The sequence below is a fragment of the Mchenga conophoros genome, linkage group LG3 (genome assembly GCF_057382185.1).
Source record: "Mchenga conophoros isolate Kocher_MC1m ecotype Shallow Benthic linkage group LG3, M_conophoros_male_GT1.1, whole genome shotgun sequence".
Lineage (NCBI taxonomy): Eukaryota > Metazoa > Chordata > Actinopteri > Cichliformes > Cichlidae > Mchenga > Mchenga conophoros.
In genome coordinates this window covers 9,857,887-9,871,444 of record NC_140528.1, presented here as the reverse complement: position 1 = coordinate 9,871,444, position 13,558 = coordinate 9,857,887, and the positions used below count along the sequence as shown (strand labels likewise).

The 13,558-nt window shown below is 43.5% G+C and overlaps 1 long non-coding RNA gene across 1 annotated transcript; it reads left to right on the top strand.

Annotated features, from left to right (window-relative positions):
• Positions 1-5,555: 5,555 nt before the first annotated feature.
• On the top strand, positions 5,556-6,174 carry LOC146577203 (uncharacterized). Its single transcript, XR_014891634.1, has 2 exons — positions 5,556-5,658; positions 5,739-6,174. It is a non-coding gene; the product is annotated as an uncharacterized LOC146577203 (long non-coding RNA).
• Positions 6,175-13,558: the final 7,384 nt, after the last annotated feature.

Sequence of the window (13,558 nt, the reverse complement as noted above, 5' to 3'; positions counted from 1 at the left end):
GAACATATCAGTAATTTTCAGTCTGTTTTCATGGACGTCCTTTCAGTGGTGATGTCAGGGATGATTTTGAAGAAGCTCATCAAACTGAACCATCAGCAGATCACTGCTCCAAAACCAGAACATGATCCGAGTCTCCCTCCACCACCAGAACACCAGCTTTACTAACGTGGTAGATCAGTGTAGTACAGATCAATAACTGATGAGTCATTTGATCAAAATCACTGAGTGCTTCACGTCTGACCCTCTGATGCTTCTGTAGACATTTTGCATATTTAATGAATGTCTGACAGTTTTACATTCATTCTATGAACACAGTGGAAATGTTGTGTTATAGTCTCCATGTTGTTTCCAGCATCATAAATTCTTAAGTTCAGAAAATTAGATTCTTTCTTCACAGCTGAAAAACAACAACATTTATTCTCTATTGAAATCTGCATCGTCCACTCCAAAGGTCACAATCTGAAGGTAACATCTGGTTTTGTTCCCTGTGGTTAACTCTGAGCATCAGTATGGTGGGATTTATCCACTACATCCACACCACTGTGGTTCAGTGTTGTCCTGATGGAGTAACAGCAGCCAGTATGATCCAGGCTTTAGCTGCTGGGTCTCTGTGTGACCTCTCAGACTGTTTAACAGATCAGACACAAAGAGAATCAGAGCAGCTCTGTTCTTTAAAGACAAACATGAACCCACTCAGGTCACACTTTCCCCACAGATATGAGCATCACTGTCCTCAAACAGCAAATGACCAAGTCGAACATTTGGATCTTTTCTCTTTCATTGTTTTCTTTTTAATGAATCTTTGTAACAATCTGAGGATGTTTCAGGTCATATTTATCCAGGAAACACAAACATGTAAAGGAGTCATCACAGCTCTCTGACCTCGTTGCTCCAGGTTCACCACTGAAGCATGGGGGTGGAGTTTTGGACCGGTCACTCCTCACAGACGGACAGCTGGACCCTGCAGACTGTGACCTCTGACCTCTGCAGACACAAACATGATTGAAGCAGCTGTGATCACACAGACTGCAGATAATGCAGCTGTTTCCTGTCAGTAACATCCTCTTAGATTAGAGTTCAGCTTTTTACAGGAAAACTGGACAAAACTGATTTTTGTTACAAACTCATTTTCATTTCCTCTCAGCTCACAAACACAGTCAGACAATCAACCAGAGTCAACACTGATTATAATGTCAGTGCAGAATTATTTCTGTTACTCAGTGAGTTCAGCTCTCTGACCTCGTTGCTCCAGGTTCACCACTGAAGTTTGGATTTAGAGGTTTGGACCGGTCACTCCTCACAGACGGACAGCTGGACCCTGCAGACTCTGCTCTGTCCTCCTCTTCCTCCATCATCATCTTCAGTCAGTCTGAGAGGTAAACCACAAACACTCAGTGAGTTCACATTAACAGGAGGAACTGAGTTACAGTCGCTGACCTCTGACCTGTCATGTGACCATGAAACCAGGTCAATATGTCTGTAGGTTCAGTCATCCAGGTCATGTGATCTAAGGAGCTTGGAGAGAAAAGAGACGTCTTTAAGTTTCTGGAAGACGTTTCATCTGAGAAGCTTCTTCAGCTCTAAAACCAAACGGTGGAGAGTCCCAGATATTTAAACCTGAGAGGGAAAGAAAGCATGTCGCTGACCCACCACTGATGTTATTTCAAGGAGGAAACTGAGAGCCTTTGCACCAGGAGCACTAACATCAGCTCCAGCAATGATCCACTGATGTGTTTTTATTCCATGTATGAATGTTGTTATTGACAGAGATGACGTTTGTGTGTCAGTGATGCAGTGACTGTTGTTGTTACCTGTACAGGCTGGTTAGACTCTATGAAACAGATCATACAGATCTCTGCATGTTAGAAGAGACTATTAAAGGTCATGAATGAGACAAAGGCAGGGAGGCGTCCTTTACAGCTAAACAGCAGAGTGAGAGAACAGCCAGCACCTCTACATTTATCACATTATACAGCACATGTATGATACTGACAGGGATGAGAAGAATTTAGTGATTCTGATCCCATCATTGATATTACTTATTGATTCTCAGTAGCTCTGCTCTGACAGTCACCACCATCACTGAGCAGCATATCAAAGACATTTGTGCACATTAACTGCATGTTGTGGCTCAAATGTTTGTGCATGTTGGAGGCATTTCCTCTTTGTTGTGATCAGTGTTGGTCATTACTCAAAACAGTCATTATTACACATATTACACAGAACACTTTGATTAAAAGTAATGGAGTACGTTACTTCATTACTCCTCATAACATTACTTTGATGTTAAAATGAACAAATGAGCATGTAACAACATAAAGCTGAGGTACAGCCCCACACACCAACACAGATCCTGATGAGGTCACGTGATGTTTCTCTGAGTGTTTATGAACACAAATCAAAGATGAAACAGCACAAAGACACTTCAAAGTGATTCTACTGTAGAAACATGAACAGGTAGAAACCTGCAGCCTGACTGCTCATCACTTTGTTACCTGTTCAAGTTCAGCAGCAGCAGCTCACTTTATCACGGTGCTGGTCTGGGGTCAGTGTTTACTCAGCTTTACGTCACTCTGGGTTCTTGGCTAGCTTAGTGTTAGCTTAGCGTTAGCATGCTGTGTGCTAGCTTAGCGTCAGAGCTCTGCAGGTGTCTCGTGTGTAAACATTAATCACAGTGACAGTAAAGGAGGTAAAGGGCTGTGACGTCATCACGTACGCTGCGTCCTCTGTGGGCTCTGAGTGAACTCAAAGTACAAACTACAAGTACACAAACACGAACGTAGCTCAGAGTGGCGGACACACTCGGCCTCGTTGGTCCAGCTGTGAGTCCGTTACCGTGAACTATGGAGCGGCAGATTTGTGCTGAACTAAGCTGCACACAGCTGATGTTAGCCAGGAAACATTACACACTGACTTTAATGGAGAGACCGGAAATACAAACACACACAGTTTGTTGTGTGAAGAAATCAAACACGAGCTGAACAAACAGTAAAGTTCCTAAAGACAAACTGTTAAAGGAGGAAACAAAGCAAACTTACAGTTTCTTCACACACCAACAACAAGCTCCACTCCACACCTGGGGCCCGTTCTTCGTACCTCGCTAAGTAGGTTAGCCGGATTAGATTGTTGACGATTTCGCGTGATCCTGGATCAGTCGGTTCCCCGAAGCTCATCCGGGACTTGCTGTCATAGCAACAGAGCCGTAAGCGTAAACCTGCTCGGGAGCAGGTTTACTTTATGTAAACAGGATTAGATCGCGGCCACGCAGGTATGTCCGCTTCATTTATACGAAAGCAACAGCGATATTTTTCCACTGTTTCACCATAAATAAATATTATCAATGTAACTAAAGGTAATGCAGCACTTGATCCTTTTATTGATGTCACACAGATACATACAGGTCATTTCCTAAAAAAGGGAAATGTACTATTAACATTCTATTACATGTATGTGATTATTACAGATGTAATTCATATTTCAGAGTAGTAATTGTAAATTACTTCATGTAATCAAGATGAGAGACCACGGCTATAAAAGCGAAGGTGGATTTGGGAAGCCTGTCGCAGCCATGTCCTGTCCGTATACGCGACCAACCCATTGCGGAAGGTGCAAGATTGATAAGGAGAGTCCTCAGAATTCAGCGTATATTGCGGGACAGACAGGATCCTTTAGCTCAGCGCGACAGTGTGCTCATAGAGAGATATCGATATTCCCGTGAGGGTATTATTTACTTAACCAACTTGTTGACGAGGGGGTGCAGGACCACCACCTGTCTTTTTTTCCTCTGCCCTTTTCTTGGTTGCTGTTATGAACAAACTAACAGAGTATTACAGGCCAGTATTACCTTGCCAAGAGACGCAAAGCAATCTAAGAGATAAATATTACCATTCTGTAGAATACTCCTGTATTCCACTTTTACTTGTTCCCATGTTCTTGTGGGTCCTGTTGTGGCCCTAATGTGAAAGGGGATATAATATAACATATTATAATATAATATAATGCCATATGATATTGGACAATATAGTGTCATATGATAGATCTACCCTACCGCCTACTGGTGTTGGCCAGAGGGGCCGATGGCGCGATATGGCAGCCTGGCTACAACCGTAGCTGCCTCCACCAGTGTGTGAATGTGGGAGTGAATGAATAGTGGTATCGTAAAGCGCTTTGGGTGCCTTGGAAAGCGCTATATAAACCCAATCCATTATTATTATTATTATTAAATTACCTACGAGTTTGATTTGTCAGCAACTTTCTGCCAGCCCTCTCTCCTTGCTTTTGCAGCCTTTGCAGTGTTCTCTTGCGTTTTAATTAAACTCTGAAACTCCTGAAATCCCTCACTCATGAGTTCTTGCTCTGCTGCCGGAAAATACCGAGCACGCCCCTTGGACATTTTCGCCGACCAATCAGCGGGTTGCCGATCAATGTTTCTACTATCGATGCGTAGCCCCTTTTACGACACCCAGTGATGTCACATTCCTGCGTCCAGCTGTAGTAATCGTCAACAGCAGGTGTGTTCGGGGAACCGGATTAGCGAGCTCACGGTTAGCGCGATGATTTGATCTTGGATGTGTCATTTGATCTTGGATGTAGTAAGCGACGTACGAAGAACGGGCCCCTGGGCCCTGTTTCAGGAAGCCGGTTTAGTGGAAAAACTGAGTAAGTATACCCTGAGTTAACGAAAACTCTGGGTTTTCGGTTTCACAAAGCGAGTTCAGCTGCAGCCTGAGTGAGTCACTATGACGACACACGCCGTGAAGCTAACCTGCCCCCTAGCAGGTTTACTACAACTAACCCTGACTGTCTCCGCCCCTTTGTCGGAAACCTGACAGTAGGAAGTGTCGGACATGGCGTGTCCCTTCCTTGAAGAGCCAGTAGATCGTGAAGCCCAAATTCTCCGCAGAGCTCTCCGCCGGGAGAGAGTGATTAGAGCGCGTTTGGACATTTTATCATTTCCTGATGATTTTCTGTGCGAACGTTACCGTTTCTCAGCACAATCTATAAGTTATTTGGATAACATCCTCAGGCCATATATTACGCATGTGACACATCGCGGACATTCTCTCAGTTCTGTACATATTATTTGTATTGCACTTCGGTTTCTTGCAAACGGGAGCTTTCTGTATAATATTGGTGACGCTGAGCACGTTTCCAAGGCTACCGTCTGTCGGGCAGTCAGGAATGTTACAGTTGCACTGAAACGTCTCCTGTACTCGTTTGTGGTGTTCCCCGGTCACAGACCCACAAGATTTATCAAAGAGGGATGCCACAAAATTGCAGGTATCAGGATGACCAAAACTTAATTTATGATGTGGTGATACTTGGACTACTACTTAAATTTTACATTTATTTTCAGGATTCCCAGGCGTGTATAGATGGCACTCACATTCCAGTCATTGCTCCTTTAGTAAATGAAGGAGACTATGTGAACAGGAAGTCTTTCCACAGCATTAATGTACAGGTACATAGTTCCCTGTAGCATTTCAAACTAACAAATTATTTCATTATAGTAATGGATGCTAATTTGTGTTCTCTGCACTGTGGAGATCATATGTGATGCTGCCAACATTATCACAAATGTGGAAGCCAAGTGGCCAGGCTCTGTCCATGACTCACAAATATTCCGTGAATGTACACTGAGCACAAAATTTGGACATGGTGAGTTGAGAATACTTTAAAATATATAAAGACCAATTGCTTCAGGGACATTTGAACTGAAGTGTACCCTTCTGTCTTAGGAGAGTTCACTGGCTACTTGCTTGGTGATAGGGGGTATCCATGTTTACCCTATTTGCTTACCCCTTACTCTGACCCTGAACCGGGCCCACAGCAGCGATATAATCTGGCTAATTGCAGGACAAGAGCCAGAGTTGAAATGACTATCGGAATGCTTAAGGCCCGGTTCCAGTGCCTGCAAAGACTCAGGGTCACCCCAGAAAGGGCATGTGACATTATTGTGGCATGTGTGATTCTTCACAACATTGCCACAATTAGAGGAGAACACTGTCCTTCTGAACCAAACATCAGCAGTGATCCAAACCATGAACATCCTGACCCTCCCACGGACATACAAGATGGAAGCGCAGTCAGAGACACCATATGTCACAATCATTTCTTTTGACCCATCACCTCAACATGTTGAAAGAAGAATAAACAGATTTTTTGTTCAACTGGCTTTATTGGTCACCTGTGTTTCCTGTACACAAAGTATTAAAAGATGTAAACCTCATAAAGTGTCTCTGTTGCTTCCTCCTCTGTAACAGCTGTCAATGTTTCTTCATTATTTTCCTGTAGTAAAGAAATAAACAACATTGCTGTTCTACTGTAAACTCATATAATCTGTGGAGTATTACTCACAACTGCATGTTGGTCTGGCTCAACAGGAGGCTGCACCAGATGCAGTACACCATCACCATCAACTGATAGAATATGAGGTTTATACAGGTCACTTATAACTTACAAGGGACCAAATGGCAATTAACAAACATACCAAGCACCTTACACTTCATTGTCATTATGCTCTCAAAGACAACCAAGACTGAGGGAAGGCAAAATCAGTAGGAAAATAACTTCACTACAAAATAATTCATTATGGTAAAGAGTTTATCAAATGAATGTGTCGCACTGCAAAGGTGACTGTGAAGAAAGGATGTATGCACATCATGTATTATTTTGAATTTACCCCCTATGTAGGCACTTGTGTCTTGTGGGGTTATTGACTCAGAGGATGTCCCCGCAGAGATGCCTTCGGCCACAGGGCGCCCACTGTTTTGGCTGAGGGCCAACTGCTCAGCCTCTGTGAGTGGTGGTGGTGGAGGACCCCCACCTGTTTTTCGGGCCTCCGCTTTTTTTCTGTTGGCTATAACGGGCCACATTTGAGCATACAGAGTAAGCAAATATGTACTTGTAATGTGCTCAGATAATTTCAATAAGTGCTTACAGAGGGGAAATTAATGTAGCCTCTAACTGCAATTGATTTACATCGGACAAACAGACCAAGCACTATGGCTCATAATACAATTACACCTTACCTGTTTGGACTATATTTTTATATTTCATTTTTACTTGCTGCCAGGCACGTTTGGGGCCTGTTGGGTTGCACCTGCGCTCACATCACATCACAAAATAAAATGTATAACATAACAAATAAAATAACATATGATAAAATAACGTGTTAAATGGGTGGAAATCCCTAGATCAATGTTTATATTAACACTCACGCATTGACTCTGTCGGCTATGTTTTGCCATGCATGCTTTTGCAGCTGAGGCTGTGTTACTTTTTTCCGCGGAATTTGCATGTTATCGGCATATGCTGCCATCAGAATTTCGGCCTCAAGCGCTGTAAGATGCATTGACCGCGCCTTCTTTCCCTCCGTCTCCATGGTGACTCGCTTAATCTGTGCTCCGCTTATCAGGGCTTTATGTATCCTCGTCCGCGCGCTTCACTTGGGGTTAAAGCAACTCCGCGTTGACTGAACTAATTGTTATCAGCCTTTCTGAAACGGAATATTCCGAGTTGGACAGTTCGGGGTTACTCAACCGTGAGTGTCGTTTTTCACTCTGAGTTTTCTAAACCGGCTTCCTGAAATAGGGCCCTGGACACTAAACACGGACACACAGGTGAGCTGCTTCCTGGAAGGAGGCGGGGCTCCACCTGAAACTCAACACAGGTGGGAGGGGCTCAGCTCTGTGTGTGCTGATGTGTTAACTTTAAAAATATGCCGTCTGACTGCTCAGACTGAGTCAGAGTAAAGTTCACATGCTGACGTGTGGAGACATGAAACCTTGTTGTAGCTGCAGGTGTGAACACACTGATCCCAGATCAGCTCTGCTGTATTTGTAACATGAACATTTCTGCTGCAAAGCTTCAAATGTTCAGCATGTTTCTCTGTTTCCAGTCTATAGATCCAGTCACACTTTCTACCTTCACCTGTGCAGTAAAGACTGAGAGCAGAGCTGAAAGCAAGCGTCCAATCAGTGAGCAGCATCAACACCTGAGCTTCATTCAGACTCTGTTATTGAAGATGTTGTTGGTACAAAGTTCATCTGCTGCTCACATGAATCCATGAAAGATTTATTTCACTGAATGTTTCTTCAAAGCTCATTTCAACCTGTTGAAGTCATGAATGAAAGTGCAGACTGAGAGTGGATCACATGATGTTTGAGGTGTGTCATGTGACATGTTCAGTATTGTCACACATGTCTAGATTGTCCCTGATATCATAACTGCTCAAACACTGATGATTATATTTGAAGAATTATTCCTGATGGCAGCAAAGTTTGAATGGAGCTCTCTGTCTGTGCTGATTTGTCGCCCTCTGGAGGTCAAAGCACAAACTGCATGATGTCACTGTAACCACCACAGAGACAGGAAGTGTTTTTATGACTGAAACACTGAAATGATGCTAACGGCTGTCGTTAGGCTCACTGACAGCAGTGCTGATGTGTTCATGTCAAACACTGGCTCAGGTCAGACTCCTTCATCCTTCTCCAGCGTGAGGCCGCCCTCAGACCCACAGGAGCTCTGACCTTTGACCTCCTGACCCTAACCATTTTAGTCTTGTTGCATCTTTAAATGCAAATCCATCCAAACTGTAGCCGAGCAAAAGAAGCTGGAAGCTGTTCTATGAATGATGTTCATCCCAGAGTTTCTGTTAAACGCTGCTGCTGTGCTACATTTGTCATTTCCTGCTTTCACTACCATCCATGTCAAAGTGCTGAACTCATCTGATCACTTTAATGCAGTAAAGCAGGAGCTGTAAGTCTGACATTTATTTACTGTCATTACAAACACACACAGCTGGATTAGCATTCAGACAAAGGGCTGAAAAAAAATCAGCATTTGATTATTATTATTATATATCCTGTCTATCTGTCAGTGCTGAAAGCAGACGTCACTGATCACATGACTCTGAGGGATGTTTCCAGCACTTCGCTGAATCTGAGCCATGAAGATTTAATGCAGCTCTGAAGGCAAAGCAGGTCTGAGCCTGTGTTAGCAAGCTGTACCTAATAAAGTGGCAGCAAGGACTCAGTCAGTAATGATCAGAGCCAGCAGGGGGCAGCACAGAGAGGCGCTGTCAGAGAAGCAGGCTCACATCAGACTGGCCATATTCCATCATCTATACCTGAAATAATCATCAAACACACGCAGAGCAGAAACATGTGGAAACATCTGGAGCTCAGTCTCAGTTTGATCCCTCAGAGGTTTACCTCAGTCCTGCTCCTCTACTTCCTGTTTACAGCGCACATCATGCTGTGTACTGAGGGTCATGTGGTCAAATTGCTCGCTCTCTGTTACTCTGACAGAGAGCGAGCACAGTTATCCTAATGTGTGACATCACTTCTAACCACAGAGCATTCAGCTTTCACAGCAGCCAACATCCTGTCACACTGAGCATGTGCAAACACAGCAGCCAACATCCTGTCACACTGAGCATGTGCAAACACAGCAGCCAACAACCTGTCACACTGAGCATGTGCAAACACAGCAGCCAACATCCTGTCACACTGAGCATGTGCAAACAGAGCAGCCAACATCCTGTCACACTGAGCATGTGCAAACAGAGCAGCCAACATCCTGTCAAACTGAGCATGTGCAAGCACAGCAGCCACCATCCTGTCACACTGAGCATGTGCAAACACAGCAGCCACTATCCTGTCACACTGAGCATGTGCAAACACAGCAGCCAACATCCTGTCACACTGAGCATGTGCAAACACAGCAGCCAACATCCTGTCACACTGAGCATGTGCAAACACAGCAGCCAACATCCTGTCACACTGAGCATGTGCAAACACAGCAGCCAACAACCTGTCACACTGAGCATGTGCAAACACAGCAGCCAACATCCTGTCAAACTGAGCATGTGCAAGCACAGCAGCCACCATCCTGTCACACTGAGCATGTGCAAACACAGCAGCCACCATCCTGTCACACTGAGCATGTGCAAATAGAGCAGCCAACATCCTGTCACACTGAGCATGTGCAAACAGAGCAGCCAACATCCTGTCACACTGAGCATGTGCAAATAGAGCAGCCAACATCCTGTCACACTGAGCATGTGCAAACACAGCAGCCAACATCCTGTCACACTGAGCATGTGCAAATAGAGCAGCCAACATCCTGTCACACTGAGCATGTGCAAACACAGCAGCCAACATCCTTTAATGATAGAACAAAATTCAGACATCAAAGTTTCTCACATTACAGAATCAGATGAACAGACATGAAGGGATATTTGTGGTTTTATGCACAGAGTCAGAATCAGACTCAGAGGTGTTCCTCGTGATGTTTGGTGATGGAAACAGTCTCATCGACGTTTCCATCACCAAACTAGAGAAACTAGTAGCTGCACGCAGCAGAGTTTAGCACAGCTGATCTCTGTGACACATCAACAGGAACAACATGTTGTTAAACAGGACTGTATAAAGACTCAGAGTCTGACTCACACCTGAACAATGAGGCTGTGCAGCATCGTCCTGTCACACCTGCTAAACCACTCGTATCAGTTTGAGCCCGAACAGTAACACGGTCACATGACCGACGAGGCCAACGCGCCCAGACGAACGTCTTCCTCGTGGAACTAACTTGTTCCTGTTATCAGATTTGTGAGCAGCAGCTGAAACTGCCACACGAATAAATGTTCTTCAAACTGTTTGATTCCAGCCGATCAATAATCTATAATCATGAGGATTCAAACACAAGAGCTGAACGTGTGGTTACATTGTAACCTTGGTTCTCTGAGTGAGAGACTCTCTCCCCTCTGTCACATATGGAACAGAGGGGAGAGAGAGTGTCGGTGTGATGGAGGACATCAGGTCCAAACATCACAGAAACAAACAAACTGTTAAAGGAGGAAACAAAGCAAACTTACAGTTTCTTCACACAGAGACACCAACAACAAGCTCCACTGTCCCACTCTGATCCTGTCTCCTCCTCTTTTATTCTTGCTCTGAGCTCTTTTTGGGTGTGTGTTTCTGTCTCCACCCACAGGAATGCATTGATACACTGTTGATAACGACTCGAGAGCAGACGTGTGACAGAAAACAGAAAAATAACCTAAACACCTAAATAACGTAAAATAAACAGAATATTTATTAATATGTTTAATTTCTCTTTAAAAACTTTTCTGCTCCTCAAATCCTTTGTTTAAGTTCAATCTAAGGAAAGAAAAGCGTCTTCTTTAAGTTTCTCAAAGAAGTCCACGATCTGTAGGCTCATGGAAATTCATTTTGTTGTTTTTTTGAGCAGAAACACCAGAGTGTAGAGCAGGAAAACGATCCCAGCAGGACGTCTCTGTTGGGGAAATATCCCAGTTATTCCCCTGAGCCTGGTTAGTGAACTGAGTCAGAGCTGTTCATCGATCCTACAGGTACTAACATACAAACACGATCAGCAGCTTCTCTCATATGGAGAACACACTTCAACATCTGCAGCAAATCCTGTGTTTTATGTTGATGTGACCAACATCTTGTGTTGAGTCTTTGAAGATGAGGAGCCAAACACAGACAGTGGATCCAGAAGGACTGTTTATTCAGGGCTTTAATACGACTGAACTGATGCTTCACATCCTGTTTAGAGACGATCGACCAACACAGGCTCAGTCCTCACTCATCACACGGACTTCAGTCACACTGGGATCAACAGAGGAGACTGTTCACCATCACAGTTCAGCAACAATAATCAGAGCTTTTCTCTCTTGGTGAGGATCACATGTTCTGACACACAAAATATCTTCTGCTTTAACTCGTCTCTCTTTTTTAGTTTGATTGTCGTGTTTTTTACTCTTTGTTCCTGTCAGTGTCAAATATGAGAGCAAACTGTTTTATGCAGGAGCCAAACCAACACCAAGCTGACCAAGAGAACCTATAACACCACCAGAATTTATTATCCAGACTTTACTGACAGATTTATGTGCAAGTAAAGCTGTTTTTTAAATTATGTTCACTGCTTTCAGCCAAGGAAGCATTCGTTCTTAAAAGTTCACGAAACGAGTAAATCCAGTTCAGCAGAGTTCCAGTTTGTAGCACAGCTGATCTCAGCTGATCAACAGTAACAACAGTAGGGGTGGGCCATAGAAACGATATACGATAGAAACGATATAAATTTGGCCAACGATAGAGATTGTGACTATACCGCATGTTGATGATGTCATCAAGCTGCGCCTGTTTTGGTCGAAAGCATCGCAGCAGCTACAACAATTATCATCTGCAATTATGGCGGGCGACAGTCATAACAAAGAGATGAAGCACTATTGAAATATGGTGAAAGCCAAAAAGTTAGCATTCATCCTCCAGCTTCACTGTGCTAATGTTATGCTAACATAGCTGTGTCGCTAGCAGTCATGTAGCACAACATTATATACCAGGTAGTCCAACTTCAGTAACCCTGCAAACGCCACTGCTGTTTAGTCTTCATTTATGTTGGAAGTGATAGCAGAGCTGTACGTTTGAATTAGTTTCAAAAATCTCTCAGTCAGAACATGGTATGAAATGTTTAGGTGGAAACTAGCGAGCTAACTTCCTGTTAACTTCTAACTCCGTTAAATTGAATAAATTCTGTTTTCATGGATGCCTGGATGTAGGGCTGCTCGATTATGGCAAAAATGATAATCACGGTTATTTTCATTGAAATTGAGATCTCGATTATTTGACAATATTTATTTAACAATAACAATGTGTTGAATAATGACTTTAAAGGTTGTCAAAAAATAATATTAAATAGTGTGCAAATACTGATAACAGTGCAAATGTTTGCAATATAAAAAAATAAATGAAAAATGTAAACATCTATGTTTAGTGAACTTTGCAGTGTTGCTCTGTGGTGCAGCTATGACACCGTAGCAAAGTTTACACACAGTCTACTTGATCCACGTCTGACTGAACCCATGTTTCCAAACCACTGAAGTTTTTTTACCTCTTTTCAACCAACAGCAGTCACTCTCCTCTCCAAATAACTTCTGCTTGGCTTTCCGAGCTTCCCTCAGGTCCTCTTAATCAGCGGTCCCCAACCCCCGGGCCTCGGACCGGTCCCGGTCGGTGAGTCGTTTGGTACCGGGCCGCGAGAGTTGAGGCTCAGGTGTGAAATGTATAGTTTTCAGGGTTTTTATCGGTTTTCCATGTTATTTTGTCATCGTTTTTATCGTTGACTTGGTTTTCCTGGGTCTTTTCACGTGTGTTATGAATAAATTTTCTTTTTTTCGGTACCGGCACTAGTTTTATTTTGTTGTATTTATCCGCGACACCTTAATGGCCGGCCCGTGAAAATATTGTCCGGCATAAACTGGTCCGTGGAGCAAAAAAGGTTGGAGGCCGCTGCTCTTAATTGTTGTGACACGTGTTCGAAATGCAGAGAGGTGCGCTCGATTTGCCACACGGAGCAGCGCGAGAGTAAAGCACGAGGGAGGGGCTAATAATCGGCTCAGTCATTTTTAATGATCGTTGAAAGCCCAGATCGTAATCGAGATTAAAATTCGATTAATTGAGCAGCCCTACCTGGATGTTAAACTTAATTGTTACACCTGGTAAAGCAGCAACGCTGATGATTTTATTAA